The 22,848-nt window shown below is 41.6% G+C and overlaps 1 long non-coding RNA gene across 2 annotated transcripts; it reads right to left on the bottom strand.

Moving 5' to 3' along the window:
• Positions 1 to 15,938: 15,938 nt before the first annotated feature.
• On the bottom strand, positions 15,939 to 22,435 carry LOC137890631 (uncharacterized). Of its 2 annotated transcripts, none has more exons than XR_011105301.1 (3): positions 22,345 to 22,435; positions 19,590 to 19,722; positions 15,939 to 16,012 (listed from the first exon to the last, which is right to left on the bottom strand). It is a non-coding gene; the product is annotated as an uncharacterized lncRNA (long non-coding RNA). The 2 variants fall into 2 exon arrangements; XR_011105302.1 differs by lacking the exon at positions 15,939 to 16,012 and adding an exon at positions 16,322 to 18,969.
• Positions 22,436 to 22,848: the final 413 nt, after the last annotated feature.

Here is a 22,848-nt window from a genome sequence, read left to right as displayed (position 1 = left end):
GTAAAAATCGTTCTCCTAATGATGTAATACTTTGCCCAGCCTCACGGGGGGGCCATAGTGGAGCAGGTTGAGCTTGAACACAACATCAATGATGGCAACCGTCCAGTTTTGAGGGATGACACATCTCCAGCGTGACTCAAACAAACAAACCTAAATTAAGATTTCTCATCTTCAAAACTACTCAAGCAAAGAAGCACTCTAACGTGACTCATTTCATACTTTCAAAAAAACATTATAGTAATAGGGAACCAAAATACACAATAGAAATATTTCTAAAACTGAATTTGATTTTTGCTGACTCATCTTATTTTTCACTTTTTTTTTAATCCAGGTTACCATGGTGACAGCACAGTGCAGGTGTGAACTCCACATCCCTCTTGGCCCTATATACTGCCGCGCAACAGGAGAATTAAGGACGCGAGTCTGCAGGAAGTGATCACTTTCACCGTGGCAGAAACTGCTGCTGTGGAAAATTACAGAGTGAAGGAGTGGATCGTGACTCGGAGGTCGATCGGACGAGTCTTTTCTGCATTTGCAGAATACAAAGAGTCAAAGTCAAAATTTAAATTAGTCCAATACTTTACTTTGTAACCAAATACTGTAAAAAGTAACGCCGTTCCCACCGGCCTCTGCTGCACTTTGTCTTTAGTTCTATGTAGCTAAACCAAGATAATGAACACAGTAAACATTATGCCTGCTAAACATTAGCATGTTAGCATTGTTATAGCGAGTCACGGAGCCATCGTGTTCTCAAGGGAGCAGTTTCTGTGGTGAAGGAACCAATTTACTTTCAAATAAAAAGAAAATCTGCCTTGTTACGTTTCCTGATGTTTACACTGAAAATTCACTTCACTTTGAAAATGTTTGCAGTGATTCAAAGACTCACTTTCTGTTCGTTATATGGATTGTTCCTACATATTTACTTTTGAATCGTAGAGATAGAAGAACATGTTTTCACGGATGTTAGACTCTTAAAGTCCACCTGCCAAAATGAGCAGAATTTGGACAAATTAAAGAATATTTTGCAGAAACTGCAGAGCCGAACAACGGCCCTCGTGTAGCTGTGATATAATCACAGGATAGCACGGCCTGTCGTGAGCTATTGCTTAAATACGGTACCAGCAGAATAAAATACTCATAAAAAACTAAAGTATTAGTGACTCTCAACAGAGATGACAAGGAAGCGAGATGGCTCTTCCATCATCAGCTCAGGAAAAAAACGGTATCATTTTTTTTTTTTACCAGTGTGTGTGTGTGTGTGTGTGTGTGTGTGTGTGTGTGTAAAATATAGAGAAGCCTCAAATGAACCTCATTTTAAGCGCTTGTGAACGCTAAGAGACAGGAGTGAGAAAGAGAGGGAGCACAGCGCTCCTTCATTTATCAATGAAGGACAGACAGATGAGGAGGTGTCAAGAGGAAAACGGTCTCATTATATTACGTGATCGTACGGGGCGACGATGCCAATGACGCTTGAGTCGCTTTTACAGCTTGGAGATAAAGTAAGCTATTCACGCGTCAGTTGTGGGATTTTGTGTTCTTGAACAAATTTAGGTGAAGGATAAAAACAATGAAAGGCAGCAAAGAAAATCTATCTTGTGTTGTAAATCCCAGTTTCTTCTCTAAATGATGTGATTTTAATAACGTGTCTGATTTCCAGACCTGCAGGAGGTCCAGAGCGACAGACTATCTAATGATTTAAAGTTTCCCTTTTGCACAATCAAGCTGGCTCAGAGCTTAAAAATCAGTTACTAGCTCATTTGCTTTCTTTTTGTCGACAGTACAACATTATATAGATTTGTTAAGTGAAATTGATTTCAGCTTTTTTTCCCCTCCATCCATTACTGAGCTTTGTTAAAATAAAATAAAAACTCCCATTTCATTTTTCAGGATCCAGGACCCCTCATGTGTTCATTTACTATGACAGAGACGTAGCAATTATTTCAATGTGTTTGACATTTACAGAGTTTTGTGAAAAGCACAGCTAATTAGCTGAATCAAATAATGAATTATAAATGGGTGGATATCTGCTTTAAGGGAATTTGTCTCAACATGACACATCTGAGTAGGAAAGATAATAAGCCTGCAGTGTTTCCTGCCAACATTATCAGAGGCGACGGTTCCTTAAAAGCCAATTATCATAATTCTTTTTGTCATTTTATGTTTATAAAACCTCGAATTTTGCGTTTTCGGTGTCATTTCATTCTTTGCTGCTGCTGCTGTTGCTGCTGCAACCCAATTTCCCCACTGAGATCATTAAAGTTTCATCCAACGTTATTGCTTTGACTTGAAGACACACACAGCTATGAGTGGGGCTGATGATAGCTATTCAAATGCATTTTTGTGAATTTGAAAGAAAAAAAAAATCGTCAGGTACTCAGAAAAACACGAGTAGACAATTACATGAAATTGGGTTCCTGAGTATGCGCCCCTGCTGCCAGGAGGTACTTTGGTAAAAGGCTGATTTTGTCCTCCTTGCAGACACGAGGCGTGGAGCCGGCAGCAGTCGTTACTCTGCTCGGTAGCATCATCAGTGAGCGAGCTCGAAGGTTTCCTCAGGTGTTTGGGAGAGTCTGGTTTGGTAAGTGGATCTCACCCCTCACTGCTCAGAGGTCTCTACACTTGGGGGGGCGGGGGGGTGGTCAGCCGTAATCGAATCTCTAACACACACACACACACACACACGTTCACCTCCACACACTCTCTGGTTAGAAACCTTCTGAACAAAATGTAGAATACTGAATGAGAGGATTGGCTGAGTGATGGAAGGAGGACACATGGAGCGAAGTGTGTGGTGTGTTTAACACCAACAAGCAGATCAAGCTGGTTTTGGTGGAATCAATTAAGACAATAAAATAACGTTCCAATGTAAAAACAACAGAACATTGTCTAAGTAACTACTATAACTCTCCTAAAAAATAAATATTAAAGATATAAGTTGTTTGCGGTACTCTAAAAGACTATTTTCCAAAAACAGTGACCCCTGCACTCTACTCAACATGGTACAGTCTGAGTCCCCTCTACTGTAAATCCCATTGGAAGCTCCCACTTCCTGTTTGTCAATTTAAACCCCGTGACCAGCAGGTACCGTGGATCGGACCTCCTTTCGTTTCCGGGAAGTCAAATATAACCAATTCATGAATTTGAATTGAGTTGATATTTAATGACTGAAATGACCAGAAAGACTGATGTTAGCATGTTAGCTTGCTATGTGCTATGTGCTACGCTAAAGATAACTCTACACAACACATCCAGGACTAGTTATTAACATTGTGCCGGCAGGATGGAATAAAAACCATAACCCTTTAGCACATCTAATATGTCTGAAAGTTTTAACATTCCTGACCATGTTTTTGCTAAATCACAGTTAACGATTTTGCAAAACGTGCTGCTGTTTTAAATACCTGTGAGTTGTGTAATCTGTCACGAAGAACGTTAAGTCCGTGTTAACCTTTAAGAGGCACCTCCCCCTTCTACTTCCTCTTGCCTTGCTGAAAGATAAGTAAATATGTGCACACAGCTTGTTCAAGCTTTCACTGAAGCTTAATGACGAGCCCTGAAGCCCACTCTTTATCGCTGCTCTAATTTACATTAGCTCCAACTAGCAGGAACTGTCAGCGCTCCCGTTGCATTGTGGGTAATGTAGGTGCCAGTGTTTGACTAATGACTAATGCATGGATTTAAAAAAAAAAAATCAATGCACACTTATTGTCATTTATGCTAAGTCATTTTTGAGAAGAAATTGATCAAAATGAAACCAGAATTCCTAAACTGACCAAGTTGACGGGAAAACCTAATGAATCCATACGTTGTGATTATAAAATGAAACGCAATGAGGGATAACCATGAGAGGGAATTTTGCTTCACCTTTTATTCCTCAATGGTATGTACACTACACACATATGCAATGAAACAAATGCCCATGCATATCAGATTACAGAGAACACAGAGAACACAGACACACACACACACACACACACACACACACACACACACACACACACACACACACACACACACACACACACACACACACACACACACACACACACACAGAGACAGACAGTCACGCCCTCTCCTGACTTTAACATCAGCAGGAAGGCCTGTAAACACAACCCTGGTATTTTTTTTATCAGCTGTGTGTGTGTGTGTGTGTGTGTGTGTGTGTGTGTGTGTGTGTGTGTGTGTGTGTGTGTGTGTGTGTGTTTTAAAGGTCTGGAAATAATTAAGATAAGGGCTTGAGGGGACGGTGAAGGGGGAGGGAGGGGGAGGCTGACAGACATGCATCTCCCGGCTATATTTAGCTGAGTGAGGTATTCAGAGGCAGGACAATTCCTCCGTTGCTGCAGAGGTTGTTGTTGTTGTTGTTGTTGTTGTTTTTTCGTCGTGCGAATCCAACAAAACTCTACCTGAGATTCTTTTGTACATTTTCCACAAAACTGAATAGAGGAAAACAGATTGTATTGATTGATTCTGCTCTGTATTGTGTTTGTGTTATTAATGCAAGTAGTGGAGGTAGTGATAGCAGTACTAGCCAAAGCAGTAGTTATACTACTGGTAGAAGCATTAATAATAAGTAAAAATAGCTAGTGCTGCCGCAACCACAGTAGCAATAATGACAGCGGTATGTAAAAGCAGTTGTAGTAGTATTTATACTAGTACTAGTAGTAGTGGGGACAGTTGAAGTAACAATTTTGGTCTTGAAACCAAACGGTGTTTACAGTAAATTACCTCTAATGGACAGACACTTCTTATAATACTTCTATAATTACTGTCTTTACTCAAGGGGGGCATAATTTCCTTATTTCCAATTAAAAAAACATAATATTGAATTGCGGTCATGCTGCTCTCAGCTCCAGCAAGTCGATTCTCCCAAACGTTAAAGCCTGAAGCTGCTAAACTGAACATCGACACGGTTACCGTCAAATGTTTAGTTTCTTCCCATGCGAGTCATCGACTGAAACGCTGAATAAAAAGTTTAGTTCCAGCCGACACATCCTGCCAAGTAGTTTGCTGCAGGCATCTTACATTCATTCCCAAGTCCCCCTTTTTACACCAACACTCCTTCTTTTTGATGCAACTCTGCACGCTGTTGTGTTCGCAGGTTTTCGTGCTGCACTGCCATTAAACATTGTGCTCTGCCAAGCAGGTCTGCAGGTCTGTTTTTGAGGAGAGGATCAACACGGAGACGGTGCGCCCCGAGGCATCGTAACCAGCGCGTCGTAAAGACGGACGACTCCGCCTCAGCAGCATTAACACTGGACCGCGTTGAAGAAACGGAGCGAAAAAGAGAAGGAGGCTGTACGGGAACGACAGGTGGGACGGTTTACAGTTGGGACTGAGAGAAACTGAGACAAAGGAAGTTTTAGAGCGAAAACTTCAAGACGAACTGCAGCTCCAGGCCCAAATCTTTGTGCAGCACGCGTTCAGTCTGAGGCTGTGTGAGGGTTTTCCACACAAACAAAAGGTTTCCATTGCAGTAGATATGAAAACCAATGTGCATAAAACTTAAAAACAATGCATACTTTTATCTTTGGCTTGGTTGCATTATTGTTCTGTGTGGTTCTGAATTAAAATGCTTTAAAAAGAATAAAGATTGCCTGAAACATTTTCAGGATATTTCAAGCCTCCACGTATTTTTAAGCTGTAGGCCGACAGACAGAAATCTATGTGATGTGAAGTCATTTACTCATTCAAAATCGCTGGCACAGCACTTTAACTCTGAATTTAAATGTACTATTTTACATATTTTTCCACAGGTTTTTGTCTTTGATGCTCGTCTACTTTAAGATAAACATCCATTATATTCATATAACTTTTGCTAAACTTGAATGATCTTACACAACCTGAAGAGTTACACATGAATGCATCCTGCAATGTGTATTTACATGCTTGAATAAGCCTAAAGATTCCTCTTTTTAATTTCCTAATGTCCCACTGCAGTTATTCAGCTATTACTTGAAATTAATGATTGTCCTTTTTTCTGTACTTGCAATTGATGGATGTTTGTTTGTGTTGAACCACATGATTATACGTGTGTGTGTGTGTGTGTGTGTGTGTGTGTGTGTGTGTGTGTGTGTGTGTGTGTGTGTGTGTGTGTGTGTGTGTGTGTGTGTGTGTGTGTGTGTGTGTGTGTGTGTGTGTGTGTGAGAGAGAGAGGGAGGTAGAGGTATGAACAAAACAACTTCTGGAAAGGAGGTGAAAATAAGAGATTTCAGGTTTCCCAGTAAAAATAAAGTTTGCAGACACACACACACACACACTCACCTGGGAGCTGCAGGAAGCAGGGCACGGTTCAACATCAAGACATCAGCCAGCAGCCTGGGGAATCCAGCGCAGGAAGCATGAAACCCAACCCCTTCCTGTCCAACTCTCACGGTGCGTACAGAGATCGTATCACGTTCGTACGATCGTGCGTGAACATATGAAACTGTACTCTGCTGATAAAGATTGGCTCTTATTCATGCCACCTTGTTTTATAAACCAGTGGTGCTTTAGTGATTTTCCATGTGAGCACATTGATCTCATCTCATCAATCTGAAGAGACACATACGCCTTCAACATGCCGCGTGACCACTTAATCAGGTGCTCGTTTTAGGCAATCGGTGGATTTTTAAGTGAGGTAATATTTATGAAGGGCTTTAGTGTTGCAATACATTGTTACACTGACATCCACGTTTGTGTTTTCCAGCTCTGACAGTCGAATCATTTTGTTATGAATCACCCTACATGTCGATGTTTGCGTCACACAAAGAAAAATTGCAAGTAAAAAGCATTGAATCGTCCTTGAATTTAATTTTAAAATAATGCATTTTGCATATGGTGAATGGAAGGCCACATCTACAAGCTGCAAGTGATGTTATGCAAAGCTGCTTTTGAAGACATTTGATTTTTTTGTTTTCTATATCAGCAGCGAATATATACACGTCGGGTTAAAGAGGCTATAATCAATACTTTCATATTAGCAATAGATCAAATGACAGTAGGAAGTATATATAAAAGAGGTCATGTTTTCAGTGAAACAGCTCTGTCAGCAGACGGACACAGTCAGACTTCATCTGGTGAACACAGAGAAGCATTTAGCGGCTGTAAAGAGACAGATGTCTCCCCTATAATAGCTGGTGGACACCAAAACAGAGCTAAAAGGGGAGTGAAACAATTCATCAGTTGAGCATAAACACACATGCAAATGATTGACAAAGTTGCTCCGTATCTGCAAGACGTCCATATCGTCAACTTTGCCAACAAGGCTGCCTTGATCAAGGTAGAAGTCGTCGTGTGTGTTTCTGCTGCCCCCAAGTGGCCAAAAGAAAATCAGTTGATGCTGCTTTAAAAGGACTTTACACTCTGGGGAAGTGATGAATAAATTACAAGGAAATGAAAAATACTCACCAGCGAATATTTTTGCATCAAAACATTTCATCCCGATGAACGGCAAATGCAAAACTTTTTTTCACGAAAGGTTTGAATAGATTCACGCAGGCAGAGGAGAATTAAAAAGTACTCATGACAAAAACAACAAAATATAACAGAAAACACTGTGTGTAAAGGCCTTTTAAAGTATCTAGTTCCAGAGGAACTGTGTCTTGCTTGAAGGCCGTGAGTGCTGCGTCAAAAAAATCGTCATAAATACAAACTGATAAAACTCTGGAATAAGCTTTTAAAGTTAGTTTGTTCCCATCCGTGGATGTCCAGGTTGCCAGGTATTTCATGGTGTGTTCCTCAATAAATACGCGTAATGCGATGAGAGTATCCACTCATTTTTTCCATCCATTACTGGTTACCTCACCTCTTCTGAGTCATCATACACGTTTCAAAAAAGGTTTCATTTGGGCCATAAATGTTTCTAAAACCACTGTGAACCAATGAATCCTTCACGTCGAGTAAAATCCTGACAATCGCCAGTGTGGAGTCACGTGGTTTTCAACCTTATGGCGGCGGTGTGTGTGTGTGTGTGTGTGTGTGTGTGTGTGTGTGTGTGTGTGTGTGTGTGTGCGTGTGTGAGAGCTGCAGGTATGACATGCCTGTAGGAAAGAAAAACAGAGACATGTGGCTTTAATGTGTCACAGGCCTGGGGCAGGGACCTCCATGCAGCCTGGAGACCTTGAAAACACACCTCTGGATTGAAAGCAGCATGGCGTGCACACACACACACACACACACACACACACACACACACACACATTCCTCCAGCCAGATATCTCAAGTATGCGCTGCGGTTTGACTTCAGCTCTTACCTGCATGAGGCTGAGGAATACAGCCGAGAGCGCGCAGGTTTGGTAATGAGTTCAACATGGTTTCATTCCCTCTGTTTGAGTGGATCAGAACGCGGTTGAATCCGTTGTTGCACGGGAACAAAGAGATTCAGACATTTGGGAGAGAATTAAAATCCCAAATAAAGATGCATGATCATGTGTGAACCCCAAAAATACCGATCCACCACCCATTTTCAAATGAATGCAAAGACTCGTTTATTAACTGATGTGTGAAGGAAACTCTGGGATGCATGTTAGAGACTCTCCAGAGAGAAACTGCAGCGAGATCAAAAGCATCTGAGCTGCGATTTTAGATACGACAGCCTGAGTGGAGAACAGCACTGTCTCCCAAAAATGTCAATCCCGTACAGAGAAACTGCATTGTGAATTATATTTCGTATTTTGTCGTGAATTACGTTTTGGTTTTTGACGTATCAAAAATACATTTCAAATGAGTCTGCAGAGGTATCCATGCTAGTGGGATGTCAGGATGGTGAAATGTTCACAAAGCACAGGTATCTCACCCAGGAGACAGATCTCCGTGTCCCATGTGAAACAAGTTGTTTTGTTGCCTAAACTTAGTTTCGAAGCGTTTCGTTTCAATTTGTCATTTCAAGCCAAAACATGATGTTTTAAAGCGTTTCAATTGCTTTCAAACTGCGACTGAAATGCATCTCTCGAAACGTACAGAAACTTAATTTTCTAAGTTCCTATGCATCTTATATGACGGGATCAAAAGAGAAAGTTTTTGCTTTAGTAGATACAATTTTGAAAAAAATTAAATAAATGATGTCAAAGGACACAGAATACAAATATCAAGCTGTTGTGTTGGACCCAACTTCAGTTCCTCCAGGAGATCACCATAGTCTCCAAGAACAAAGAAAAGATTCATGTTTGTGCTTTTCAAATCTGTCTTTGGACAGTTTTACACCCACACAGCACTATATGGACCGTTAGTGAGCGCACAGTACACATTTAATGAAATAACAAACCAGACAAAGTAGAACTATAATGAGAGGAAGTTTGGTTAGAAGACAAAAAAAAGAAGTGTCCTTTATGGTCCACAGTGAGCGTTCTGCTCTCTGACCGGGAGATTAAGATGCCACAGCAGTGAGGTCAGCGTGAACGCAGGTGAGCGCGGATTAGCTCGTATAAAACTAACAACCTGCACTCAGCGTTTACAGCATGCACTCAATCCTACCTCTTCAATATTCTTTTATTTTCTTGAGAAAATCTTCAGCCCAATAGAAATGAAAATGATTTCTGTTTTATGGTGTTATTTCTGCTTGATAAATTTGATGTCCCCTGGAAGACGGGAACACAAAACAGCCCTGAAGCACACAGTATACCTGTCCTTACAGAAGTACAGGTATACTGTGTACAGAAGTACAATTACAACCTGAACTTTGTCAGTTTAGATGTGATTATTTCTAAATGCTGTGTCCCTTAGCTTTGTGTGCTCGTAGTCACAGACGGGTGCATGTTTGGTTAAAGATCCTGAGAGTTGTGCAGTGTTGCAGCCTACATAATTACATTAAAATGTGGATTCTTAAAGGCAATAGAAATTACATAATGAACAAGTTACATGCATTCTGCTTAAAACATGCTGATAATACAAGATCTCTTTTGCAGCCTCTACCTGAATCTCTGTGGTTTGGAGTTCACTTTCACTCTTGTGTTCCTGTGTGTACTTTCAGATATCGGCCTTATATTGTTATACAGTTGTGTTGACGGCATGGCTCAGCCGGACTAACCTGCTGCAGTCGTACTTTTACTGACGTATTTGTTGAGAGTTGCATCTTTTTAGTCCCATATCAACGCAAACTCTTCAGGATTCTCACCAGCTCTGGCCTGGCTGCTACAAAGTGTTTATCTGTCCATTATCTGAACATATCACATGTAGCTCCACGATGGCAGCAGACATTGTTGCCAGGGATTTTTTTGTAATGCAGCAAAATTAGTATTGTCTACCTGACAGGGAGGAGAGAAATCCCTCAGCAGTGCTCATGAAGGCCCCTCCGGTTTGATCCTCAACCCTCAAATCTTTTCTTCTGCTGGGAAAAGTACCGCGCCAGGTGAACACAGAAATTCACATATGTTTAAGTCATCCTCTGACCTCACGGAGGTGTAAAGTTTCCTGCAGTTAGGAGAAAACACACACACACACACACACACACACACACACACACACACACACACACACACACACACACACACACACACACACACACACACACACACACACACACACACACACACACACACACACACACACACACACACACACGCACGGTGAAGATTTCTCTCTGTCCAGCTGGAGACTATTAGTGTTTCTCCAGCCCACAGGAAGTCAGCCATCATTTCAGGCTGACAGGTACATGGAAGGATCTCGCCAGCTTTCTGCTCTGCTGTTCTGTTCTGTTCAGACAACAGCTCTGTAACTCTTTACGGCGTCCTCCTGGCAGTCGCTGTGATCATCTGGGCGTTCAGCTGAAGGCAAACAGCTTGCTTTATGGAGTCCTTTTCGACAAGATGAGACGGAGGCCAACTGAGCGGCAACACAGAATTTTATTAATTAATTTCTTCACTTGTATTTATCCTGGCAGTTTGCTGACAATCGCCCTGCTTCACATTCGTACACATGCCAGTAAAACGTAATCCTCTGCTGTCCAGTCACTGAATCCGTTGAGTGCGTGGGGGGGGGGGGGTTAGACCCAGATGAAGATAAATTAAAGACTATAACCTGTCTGGATGGGAAAACTGGTGTACATGTGTGACATCACATGCAGCAGCTGTGGGGAACGCTACATCATTGGACTGTCAAGAAGAGAGGAGCAGGTGGACTCAAATGCAGAAATGTGAAGAAATGACTTTTGAATTCAAGGTTATGCAGGAAAGGCCACACTGACTATAAGAGAACAACACCAAAGATCCAACAAATAACCCTTTTTAGAAGATCAGTGCGTACATGTATGCAGGAAAACACGCTAAAAATAGGTGGCTTCCTTTTTTATTGCACTGGCTTTCTGCTTTTTTTCCTGGTGTGTCACAGGTAGGGTTGGTATATAGTGAGGATTTTTAACGGCAGTTTCTTCTGTTATTATATCTGTTATTTGTTCGGTCTCTCTTTCAAACTCTCTAACCAGAGTTGGTGATTGTTAGAACAGTGGAAAGAATAACAAAGATGGTTTTTGAAGGGTTTTATTGTGTTTCTGTGCAGTTTGAATGAAGTGTGTTTCCGACGATCAGCAAAGTAAAATGACCGTTGTACTGACTGGAGTCTGGGAGCTTTGAGGAAAGCATATTTATAATATGTTTAGTATGTTAAGAATTGTCCAAATCCATATTGATTTTATTTATTATTCCCTTCTATGCATGTCACATTGCTTCTCGTCCAAGTATCATGGTTCCTGCTAATTGAAGTCATTTGTTCCTTGAATGACTGCAGATTGGTTCTTTGTCCTGTGGGGGGAAAAAGGGCCCACAGACTGAAGTGAAAACCCTGGACCTAAACACAAACTAATGTGACGAGGAGGTGAAGTGCAGGTGGAGAGATGGGCGGAGAAGCTCAGGTGAGGCGAATGAGGTGATCAGGCAGAAGAGCAGGCAGCGAGCCGATTGGCTGGGGAAAAACTCTGGGGGAGCGAGGAAGGAGTAACGAGGCTGATTCAGAGCAGGTGTGTAGATGGGCAGAGGAGGGAAGGACCTCTAATACGCCACCACTTGTTATCGTACTTAGGTCCAGACTGAAATATCTCAACAACAACTAGATGAATCGCTGTGAACTTTAGTGCCGACATTCATGGGATAAATTCAAAGGATAAAATCCTCATGACTTTGGAGATTCCCTAAATGTTCCTTAAACACCACTGTGAAATACAACACCTATTGATAACTCGATACAAAACACTGTACAGATGTTTATAGTTCTCTGACGACAAATGCTACCGACTTTGGTGACCCCACCACATGGTTCACATTTGTGGTTTCAAGTGAAATATCTAATAACTACTGGATGGATTGCTCCCCTCAGAACGAGTTGAAACAACTTTGGTGATCATCTGACTTTTCAGGCAGCACCGTCATCACGTCAAAACTTTGGACCAAACACCTGCAAAACGAGTGGCATTCCCATCAGCCTCAGCTGTACTTTGTGTTTGGTGCTAATAAACAAATGTCATTATTGTCTAAGATGGTGACCATTAAAGCTGCATGTTAGCATTGTCACTATTATCATGTTTGCCTGCTGTAGTTAGCATTTAGCTCAAAGCACAGCTGTGCCCTCACAGAGCCGCTCTAGACTCTTACTGAACGCTTAAGAGTGAACTTCCATCCTAAAATACATTATTATATTTTGATGTATCATAGTATTCTTTTAACACTCTGGCAAAGCTGTATGAGACTTTGACTCAAATCAGAATTAAGTCACACAAATGTGGACTTTAGACTTGATTAGGACTTGAAGCCTGAACTGGTACAATCACCAGAACAATTCAAACTAAAGCATGGCAACATATTTCATATATTTACTGCACTGAAGAACCTTAAAATACTATAAGAGGTACGTGTCTGTGCTTTGTTTACGTAGCCGGGCCGGCTGTGCTAGCATGTTAGTGCATGTGAGTCTCTCTGTGTCCCACTGGTTAGCTCACGGCGCTCTGCTCTGCTCTGCACTCATACGGTGGTGGTTACTGCTGATATTGTCGTATTGTAAGCGTCACGCCCAGCCTCCAGTTCCCCCTCAGGTTAGCTCTGTTAGCTCTGTTAGCTCTGTTAGCTCTGTTAGCTCTGTTAGCTCTGTTAGCTCTGTTAGCTCTGTTAGCACCGCTTCCGTTGTTTGCGCTGTTAGCTGCTGGCCACCGGCTCAGCTGTTGCCATGTCGAGAGCAGCATAGAGGCAATAGATATGCTCTGAAGTCCGTATTGAACACCTTTTTAACTTAAAAACTATATTTCAATCGTCACATATATGAAATGTGATCCCTGCATCCTGAATAATTGGAGCAGATGGCTGCTTGAAAACAAAACAAAGCTTTGAAAAGGCAAATTCTGAAATATAGCATCTTTTCATGGTCAGCATTAAGAGACATGGAAGACTTTCAATTAGCTTTGAATTTGCTTATAAAGACATGAGACTTGACTTGATTTTAAGCCTTTAAATAAAAGTATGCTCTGGTTTAATCATACTGGATCATATTTACATAGTAGGACATCCTTCCTATAGTCTCACTGCATTTGAAAGGTTTCCCCACTGTACATTTTATATTATTCAAAATCTGCTTCAAGATCAATACAGGTTGACGCACGATGTTATGATGTGTTTTTAAATTGGTATTGTTCTATGCTAATTAATTTTGTCACCCTCTGCTGTGGCACTTATGTAATTTCACGCCAAGAAAGCACCAACTGAACTGAACTGAGTTGAAATAGATTAAATTTAGCTGAATTGACACAAAGAAAGGGAAAAATGAATGTGTGAGCGCACACGTTCATATGAATGCCAAATAATGCTCAATATGTGCACTTTTGTTCGTCACACCACGGTGAGGAACTTCCAGCATCCTCACAAACATCTGACACCACAGATGGCTGAATGAAACAGCTGGTAGGCACAGCACCGTCTCTCTCTCTCTCTCTCTCTCTCTCTCTCTCTCTCTCTCTCTCTCTCTCTCTCTCTCTCTCTCTCTCTCTCTCTCTCTCTCTCCATAAACACACACTCAGCAGTACTACATCCCTTTTCCAGGAGGTCACGGCTGTCTCTTTGTATTAATTTGCCTGTAAACGCCAGTGTAGCATGCTGATGCCGAGGCACGAAGAAGAAGAAGAAGAAGAGGGCACTCAGTGAAGTGGGTTGCTCACCTCATTACAAAATGCTAATGAGAAACCAAACCATTTACATGAATTACCTCATTAATCTGCAAAAGAAAAAGTAAAAAAAAATGGAAATCTCCAACCTCAAGTCGTTTTCAACTCCGACGAACCGTCTAGCGTTTCTCTTGACTTGTGTGTTCACATGAAGAGAAGTGATCAGCTGACCAGAGGCAGAAGAGATTACAAACGTCTGCAGGACAACTGAAGCAGAAGGTGGAGGAGAGTTCAGTTTCATCCTTGAGTGAGGTTGATTATGTTACGTCTATTTTCAGGGCTCACTGGCAGCACGTTTGTCATGTATTGCATTACAAAGTACAGCTGATGATATTTTAGGATATCCAGCGCATCTAGGTACATCAGCTGGACAGCATCATCTCTTTCACTGCAGTCTTCACAGACGATCAAAGTCAAAGGTGAGCGGTGATTAGTGGCTCCTCTCTGTAAAGCGCCTCCAACAGGTTAGCTGCGCTACTACAAGTCAAACACTACCCTAACCTCTGTTAGAGTAGCTTTCGGGCTAACAGTATTAGAATAATAATACACATGAGGGGGACAATCTGCCTTAAAGGAACAGTGTGTAGGACTTATATCTAGCAACTGAAAACCTCTCCGCTCACTCCTCCCTTTCCAAGACTGAGTTAACGTGAGACGCCGCCATTCGCCTCGCTTAGAGCTCCTCACCATAGCCGCTGATGTCTGATGCCGGCTGGCGGTCTGTGGATCACATTAGCAGTTTCACAAGAGCGTTGTGTTTTTTTTTTAGGTTACCTGGCCTTCAGGTAACCTAAAAAAAAAACGTGAAAGAGCCAGTGTTTGGTTTGTCCGTTCTGGGCTACTGTAGAAACATGGCGGCGAGAGGACCCGCTCACTATGTAGAGATATACATCTACGCTACAAAAACACATTTCTTAATTTCTTGATTATGCACAAATGAAATCATCGGCGTAAATGTTATATTACATTCTTGCTAAATGCTGCGCACCGGCCCTTTAACCACATGTTTCCTTACACCGTATTTATGCTCATGTCTCAATAATTCCTTAATCAAATAAGAAGGCACCACGAACGTGCAAATCAAACGTGTCAAAGTCAAATGTTTTGTCCACTTTCAGTCCAGAGTCCACACATTTTTTTGCAACACATACCAGCCTGCACACAAATATTACCTTTGACTTTCTCACGTGTTTGTGTGTCAAGATTAAAGATTTCTAAGCATACAAGTCTTATGTATCTAGAGATTTGGGGTTAAAGGTATGTGTCTCAGTGGTTCCTGCAAATACTCTATATTTTTGCTAACATATGAAAGCAGATAATAATTAAAACGTTATCTCTCATAATAATACTGAAGTCAGGATGCTCTCGTGTCACAGTCGCAGTGCAAAAGCCTGGTTCCCATTTTCAAATGACGTTGTCTATTGACCATTAAAATTTCAGACGCAGTCCATTCAGTCACTTTTCTTTCGTCATGTTGCTCTTTTTAATCTACATCCAGCTTCTTTAGAGGCTGTAAGGTGACAACAGCCATGATTTGCCCATTTCATTAAAAATGCCAGTGTGAGACGAGCCCCTTAAAAGCCCCCACAGTGCAATTATCTGCAAATTAAATATGCTGTCATGCCATTATCACAACCATTTCCTTCTGCCTCGCTGGATCTCCATTCATAATTTAATCCTTTATGCACTTCCCCTGTTCTAGGTGTTGCCAGCGCTCCTGGCAAGGTGGGCAGAGAGGAGCAGGCGGGAGGCGTCGTCCTGCAGGCACAGAGGTGAGCGGCCGGCCCTTGTTGTGGGTCAATTATCAGGTAAAGTGGTTGTTCTTGCAGTGATGTTTTCATGTGGGTCAAGACTGGAGCTGGAGAAGAGCTGCTGGGTGTTTGCTCTTTTATGAGACTAAACCAAGAGAGAGAGAGAGGAAGACAGAGGTATGGATCGTTTTACTGTAACTGACTTTTATGTGAGCCTGTTTCTTTTTAGCATTTTTGTAAGTATGTTTATTGGTTTTTTTATTTATTCAGTTCCCAAATCCTGTTGCTTTTACTGCATTTAGTTTGTCATCAGAACCTCAGATCTCAAAAAACAAAGAAAATAGATTAAAACGGTTCAGTTAGAGCAACAAACATAAAGCACATCAGAGTTTACCGCATGTGAAATCCATTTTACACGTTAGAAATAGGCAATGAGGCAAGTCATTTTTTATTTTTTTTTTACATATGAATTGTAAGAAATTACATTTAAAAAGCAAATAATATCACATCTAACACATTTCACCTGTGATGAATAATACACAGAAAAGTAAGGCTCTGCATAGGGGAGAGCATTACAATAAAACTCTCAGATTCCCATATGAATACATGAATACTGTACACTTCAGTGTATGTTCATACTGCATACAAATCCATAACATATTTCACAAAAATGTTGGCCACAGAATAGATAATTATTTGTGCGCTTATAGTTGAAGGGAGTTTTATTCAAAGTGCTGTTACAGTAGAGTTTATGGAAAGAATCAAACTTTATTAGTTTGTATGCAAAGCCCACTAAATCAAGCCCTGTATTACCGAGGCATCTATTTAAAGAGCCCTTTAAACGGGTGGATTGCTGGTATTTGTACTTCCTTTAAAGGACATTTTGAAAATGTCAATAGTGTTTGCTATTTCCACAGCTGCATATAAAACACACACACACACACACACACTTATTATTGTCTTTTCTAAAGCACATTTAGTTCACATCGGAGACACGAGGAGATTTGGAGAAAGTAGGAGTGCTCTACCTCCATGACCTCCATCTCTATGAAGCCTAACTGGCTGTGTTAAAGTTACTATGAGGAACTATGAACTGCTTATGAAACAGTCTCAACTTAATACCGATGCCTCTATATTACCTTAAGTAAACGAGACCCTTTCTATAGAGTTATTCTTAATGATCGTTATCCCGGCTGCGACCGGGTCGGACAATGAAATCAAGCGAGTTCACCAGAAACCCCTTCAGCTCCAGCAGGGGCCTCCAGCAGAGACCAGTCCACCGTGGACCGACCCAGATCCCGATGCCAACTTTGAAAAGCAGTCAGAGCTCAGCCCACGGGGGACCACCAAAACCAACACAGAGTGAAAGTTCTTTACAGTGGCTTTAATGATCAGCTCTGCACCGCTGGACTGAAAACATTGCAAACACGGAGAGGCTCCTCCAAGCTCTTTATGAAAGATGACAGAAGTAATGAATAATAATACATTGTTTGTATTGGACACAGATACTTATAGAGTTGAAAGTGAAAGCTGTAGTTAATCACGAATCTTCTGAATTCATCATATTGATAAGATTTTCTTTACAATGAGGAAAATAGGATGTTGGTTCGTTCCCATTTATTCACTGATTGATGCCAGAAACATTTAAACCAAAAAGAAATTATATGAATGTTATGATTGACATCATTTCATAACCTGGTTCCTCTGAAGTTTAGATTTCCAGACTGGGTTCCAGAATATTTTCCAGTGGTCTTGCACAACACAGCAGTAACATCAAACCGCGCAGACTATATCTTTCCACTGTTATGAACGTTGAATACCTGGCAGATTAAAGTGTCATGAGGAGGTGGAGGTTGGCAGGTCGGGGAGAAAAGGAAAATCGGTTTGAATATTAAATTTGGCTTTTATCACATCGTACGAGATACCTGTCTGATGTGTGAGATGTGAAGCCCCTTTCAGTGACTGTCAAGCGTCGGAGTGAATTTTCGGGGGTGAGCGGAGAAAAGAAAACACTGCGAGGCGGTTTGATCTCGACAAAGAGCAATTAGTGTCAAAATAGTGAGGAGCGGAGGGGAGATGGTTTCTGCTGATGTGAGGATGATGACGGTGAGGCTGAAGGGGGGGGGGGGGTTACCTGTATGATGAACGGTGCTCAGTAGATTAAAATACAGCAGTTCAAGTGTGGATGTACAGTACATTAACCTATTAAACGCTAATGGATAGAGATAATGGAGATAACCTGACCTCTCTCTCTCTGTGTGCTGTGACAGATATAGAGGTACATACATATTTTCACAAACAATATTCCTCTTATCCATGCTTGCATTATTTGTACATTTCTTTTTGTAAATACTTTTTATGGCCAAATACCTGCAAAACTAATGATACTCAGCCTCAACTGCACCTTGTGTCTGGTTTCCAATCAGCAGATGTTAGCATGCTAACAAGCTAAAGATGGCGAACATCACATCTGCTAAACATCTGCATGTTAGCATTCAAACAATCAAACTTTATATGCGAAGCATCTTTCATTAGTTCAGTTGAATGTGCTTCACAGAAAAATGTCAACCTTAAATACGTTGATTAATAGAATAGACACAGTGCTGTCACTGTGAGCATGTTAGCATGGTGAGGTGAACGACATAGCGAAGCATGCAGCAGCTGAAGAGACAGATATTTCCCTCCAGAGTCGGTGGAGACCAGAGTTAAAAGTAGAGTGAATATTTGACTTGAAGTTCACGAGTTGGCCGAACACACGACACCAAATGACTGGGAATCGTTTGCTAACACGCTCTCTTTGAACGTCAGCCTCTTACTTAGTCACCAGTCCGGGTAGAAGAAGAGACGAGCTGAATGATGACTCATCACCTTCAGTTGTCACCTGATGTGATGTGGCGAGTACTTTGCAGACTTATTCTTGCCTGTTGGCTTTACACAGGCTGCCCCGCCTTGTTGGTGAAGGTGTGTTTGTTTGCATGTTGAGAGAAACAAACACCATCCAGGGGTTGTGAAAAGTACTGACAACTTTATTCTTCTGGTTTTGTTTCTTATTTTATATTCTTGCAGTTATTATTTTCCTAAAAAGATGCTTGAATTGAACATCTGAGAAAGAAAAGACAATAAAGCATGGAACTCTTTGTAGTAAAGACACACAAATACAATTATTACAATTTTTATAAACAGTTTGATCATAATTTTGTTGTGATTTAAATGCTTATAAATTAATGAGTTCATTTTCTTCATTGATTTAATCTCTGGTTTCTTGGATTGATCCATTATTTGATCTGTATTGTTATGGTATAGATGATAAGTATATGATCAAATAATAGAAATAAGTAAAGCAGATACTTGCACAAGCTAAACTTTAAGAGACTTTTTAACTAAAGCGGAATTATTTTTTCATATAAAAACGTTATAATCTACACATAAAGAGGAGTACATGTGGTATCCGAATGTAGCTTCATAGATGAGATTTGAAACGATCTGTGCAAAATTACAAACATGACGTTCATTCAACTTGCACCATGTGAATCTGCATTAAAATCTGTCCTACAGTAATACATCTATGATCAGCTCTGAGCATTAATAATACACTAATATGCTCCTTTTCTATTCTTTTCCCTCCAGCTATTAAAGAAAGCATGACAAGCAGCAAGTCTGGCTATCATCTTGAATAATGTCAACCCTGGGTGAGTCATGGGGGCGTCTCAGCAATGACTTACCCTCCGCTCAGACACGGTGCCCTGCTCCCCATCCCATCATACGCTGGGGCTGAGGCAGAGTGAGGTCATCATTAACGGAGACGTGAGACTACAGGGGAGGGTTAAGAGCAGCATCATCTTATCCTGCTGAATCCTGCAATAAAAAAGAAGGATGGGAGTCACGTTCCGCAGTATAGAAACACGCAAACACACCTTCTATCAAGTGTTCCTGAAATGTTAAATGAAGTACTAAAGCCGGTGCATCAGTCATCAGCAGTAAAGCTGGCACGGCTATAAAGGGCTGCGGCGCCATAACTCCTTTGCAGTACCGCCTGTTACATAAACCTCCACTCATGCATAGAAATGTCATTGGTGTGCGTACATTTCGCCATAGTAGGTGATTTAATTCAATGCAATTTGCATGCCCACGTGCAAAGAATATTTCATCTTCCCACACATATGCCAACTGAGCTTATACTCAAAGGTAGCGCACACTACTGTAGTGAATCTGCAGCGAAAAAGTCTAACACACACATGCTGATTGAAACGCTGGCGCAGGTGTGAGTGATATATCCATGGATGTACGCACACACACACACACACACACACACACACACACACACACACAGCGTTTGGACTGGATGAAGAGAGTACAATGGGATTGCTCCACCTGGAATGGTGTTTATGTGTCACACAGCCAAACACTGACATCCTGTGGGAATGACAGCGGGGCTCATGTCGGTACGTCGGCACTAAAGAGCCACAGCTTTGCCTGCGCTGGATGTTTCCTTGTGTGGCATGTTGGAAAACAATGAGTGCAGAAAATACTGTTTGGTAAAGGCGAAAATGACCCTTTGCCTTTGCAATTAGAAATAAAGTCGGTACTGAATTCCTAATCCAGAGCATCTATGATTTAGGGAATGCCTCCACACAGCTCTCGACGCGGTGACGGCTGAGCCCGGCGGCTAGAAGCTAACGGTGCTAACAACAGAGCTGACGGGGCTAACGGTGTTTACCTGGGGGGTAACTGGAGGGCGGGTTGTGACAGCATGAGTGCAGTACAGAGCAATTAGCTAGAGGTGCACACACACACTGGGACTCACATGCACTGACATGCACACGCAGAACAAAACACTGAGCCATGTCATTCTCTGCTCAGGTAGACATTACTCAACTAGATCTTTACATGCCAAATACATAGTTGTTTGCTGCTATAATAATACTCTGCATTTTAAATTTAGCACCTTTTAACGTAAGCAGCCATCAAAAGCCAAAAGAAAAGGGTCAAATATGCTTGTGTTGAAACAAAGAAAAAGCAACAAAAAAAAACGTGGACACAGTACAATGTAGCATCATCCAGCAAACTGCATTGGTCAATCAAAGTAATTGAAGTGCTTACGTCTGGTAGTTTACTTTTTATGATACGAAAATCCTGTCTCGTTTACTGCTATGTCGGCATCTGGTTAATTTCACACTCAAGGATCGTAATTCACCTCAAACAACACAGACACAGCACATTTAAAAAATTAAAAAAAAGACACGCTGCGCTGTTTTCGCTCTGAACATTGTTTCATAATTTACCTTCACCATTCAGTTTTACTTCTTTAAACCCCCAAAAAATCTAAGAGGGGGTAAAGATGTTCACGACTCTCTGACACACACACAACAATAAAGTATATTTCATCTGTTGTGACGAGGGGTCCAGAGTAGCAAAAAGGGAAATACTGCAAAAAGGTTAGGAGCCGCTGCACTGGAGGAAGTCGAGTTTCCGAGAGTTAAACTCAAATGGATTCTGTGATAATAAGGTCAGCGGGCATTTGTTCCATATGGAGTTCGGAAGGCTTAGTCATGTGACTTCCATGTGTCCGGGGCTGCAGTGCTGCAACAAATGAGGTCAGCCTCCAGGTAATGGCTCGAACAGCAGGCAGCGCCTCAGGACGAACACTGCTTTACACACACACACACACACACACGTGCAATACAAACACACACATCTATGCATGTATAAAGGCTTGCACTGTTGGAGATGAAGAGATGCAAGATGACATCGGTCGCTCCCGTCTCTGCATGTGACTCATTACGCTGGCTGATTTAAGGCTCCACCGCTATCACTGCCTGGGAGTGAGCGAACAGGCCAGGTTATCACCTGAACTGGACGTGGGTCTATTGATCGCCACTGTGATGTGAGGAGGCTGATGGTCACTGTACAGGAAATGAATATTGTGGGGAGAAGAGAGGGGGGTGGAGAGTTTGTGTTTGATTAGCTGTGTGGCTTCTGAAGCATAAATCTATTTGTTAGTCCTTATGGGGAAAACACATTAAAACAAGCTGACGAGTACACAGCTACTAATGTCACCGGTTTATAAAGTTTACATGGCTGACATGAAGCCACGTTAGCTTTCGTTTGAAGTTTCATGTCTTTTAGTTACACATTCCCACCCCTCCCTCTTTGCTTGCTTTTAGTCACCAATTCCTGTCAAAAATATCAGGATTATTTACTTATTAGCCGCTAAATGCTAGCCTTTGCTGGTCTGCTGTTTGGTGCTGGACAGGTGATGCACCATGGTTTCTATATAGCTTTAAAAAAGGTGTCGATAGAAAGGACAGGAACACCCTCCCTGTTGCGTTCCTCCATTATTCTGAGACGGTTTCCCTTAGGGGGCGTGAACTCATTTCTGCGCTGTGAACGACTGTCTTGCATTATACAGAGTGAATCAATGCAATGTTAAATTCATGGATATCGGTTTGGTTTGGTTCATTTCATCTCTTTACCTACCTGCTTTCCTCTGGTGTAGACTGTTATCACAAAGACAAGCAGAATAACACACACACACACACACACACACACACACACACACACCTGGGAGAGTGGTCAGCCAACTGAACCCTGGTTTACCTGTCTAACAAGGTAAACAAAACACCCCTCCAGACTTTGTCCTGTCAAACACAGCTCTTATCTCAGGTAACAGGGTGAAATGAAAATCTGACGCTCGTATCGAACCGTCTCAATCAATGAGTAATCAATAAAACGGTACTTTGCATGATAGGAAACCCAATAACCAGGTTTTTAGAAACACCTGAGGTTGTGTTTTTTTTGTTGTTGCACTGTAGTCAGGTTAGTGAGTCACCCTTAAGAACAATATCAGTGCGCAAAGACATGCTAGGTTAAAGTCGAACTGGGGCTTCAAATCCAACCCCTTTAATTAACCTCGTCATAAAGTAAACATTTCCCGGCAGATAGTTTCATTTATTCCAGGTTCATGCCCTTCTCTTTATTCTT

This window comes from Cebidichthys violaceus, unplaced genomic scaffold, assembly GCF_023349555.1.
Source record: "Cebidichthys violaceus isolate CVI_PGR_0920_01 unplaced genomic scaffold, fCebVio1.0.p SCAF_67, whole genome shotgun sequence".
NCBI lineage: Eukaryota > Metazoa > Chordata > Actinopteri > Perciformes > Stichaeidae > Cebidichthys > Cebidichthys violaceus.
Note: the sequence above shows the minus strand (reverse complement) of the source record. Positions and strands in the feature narration are given on the sequence as shown.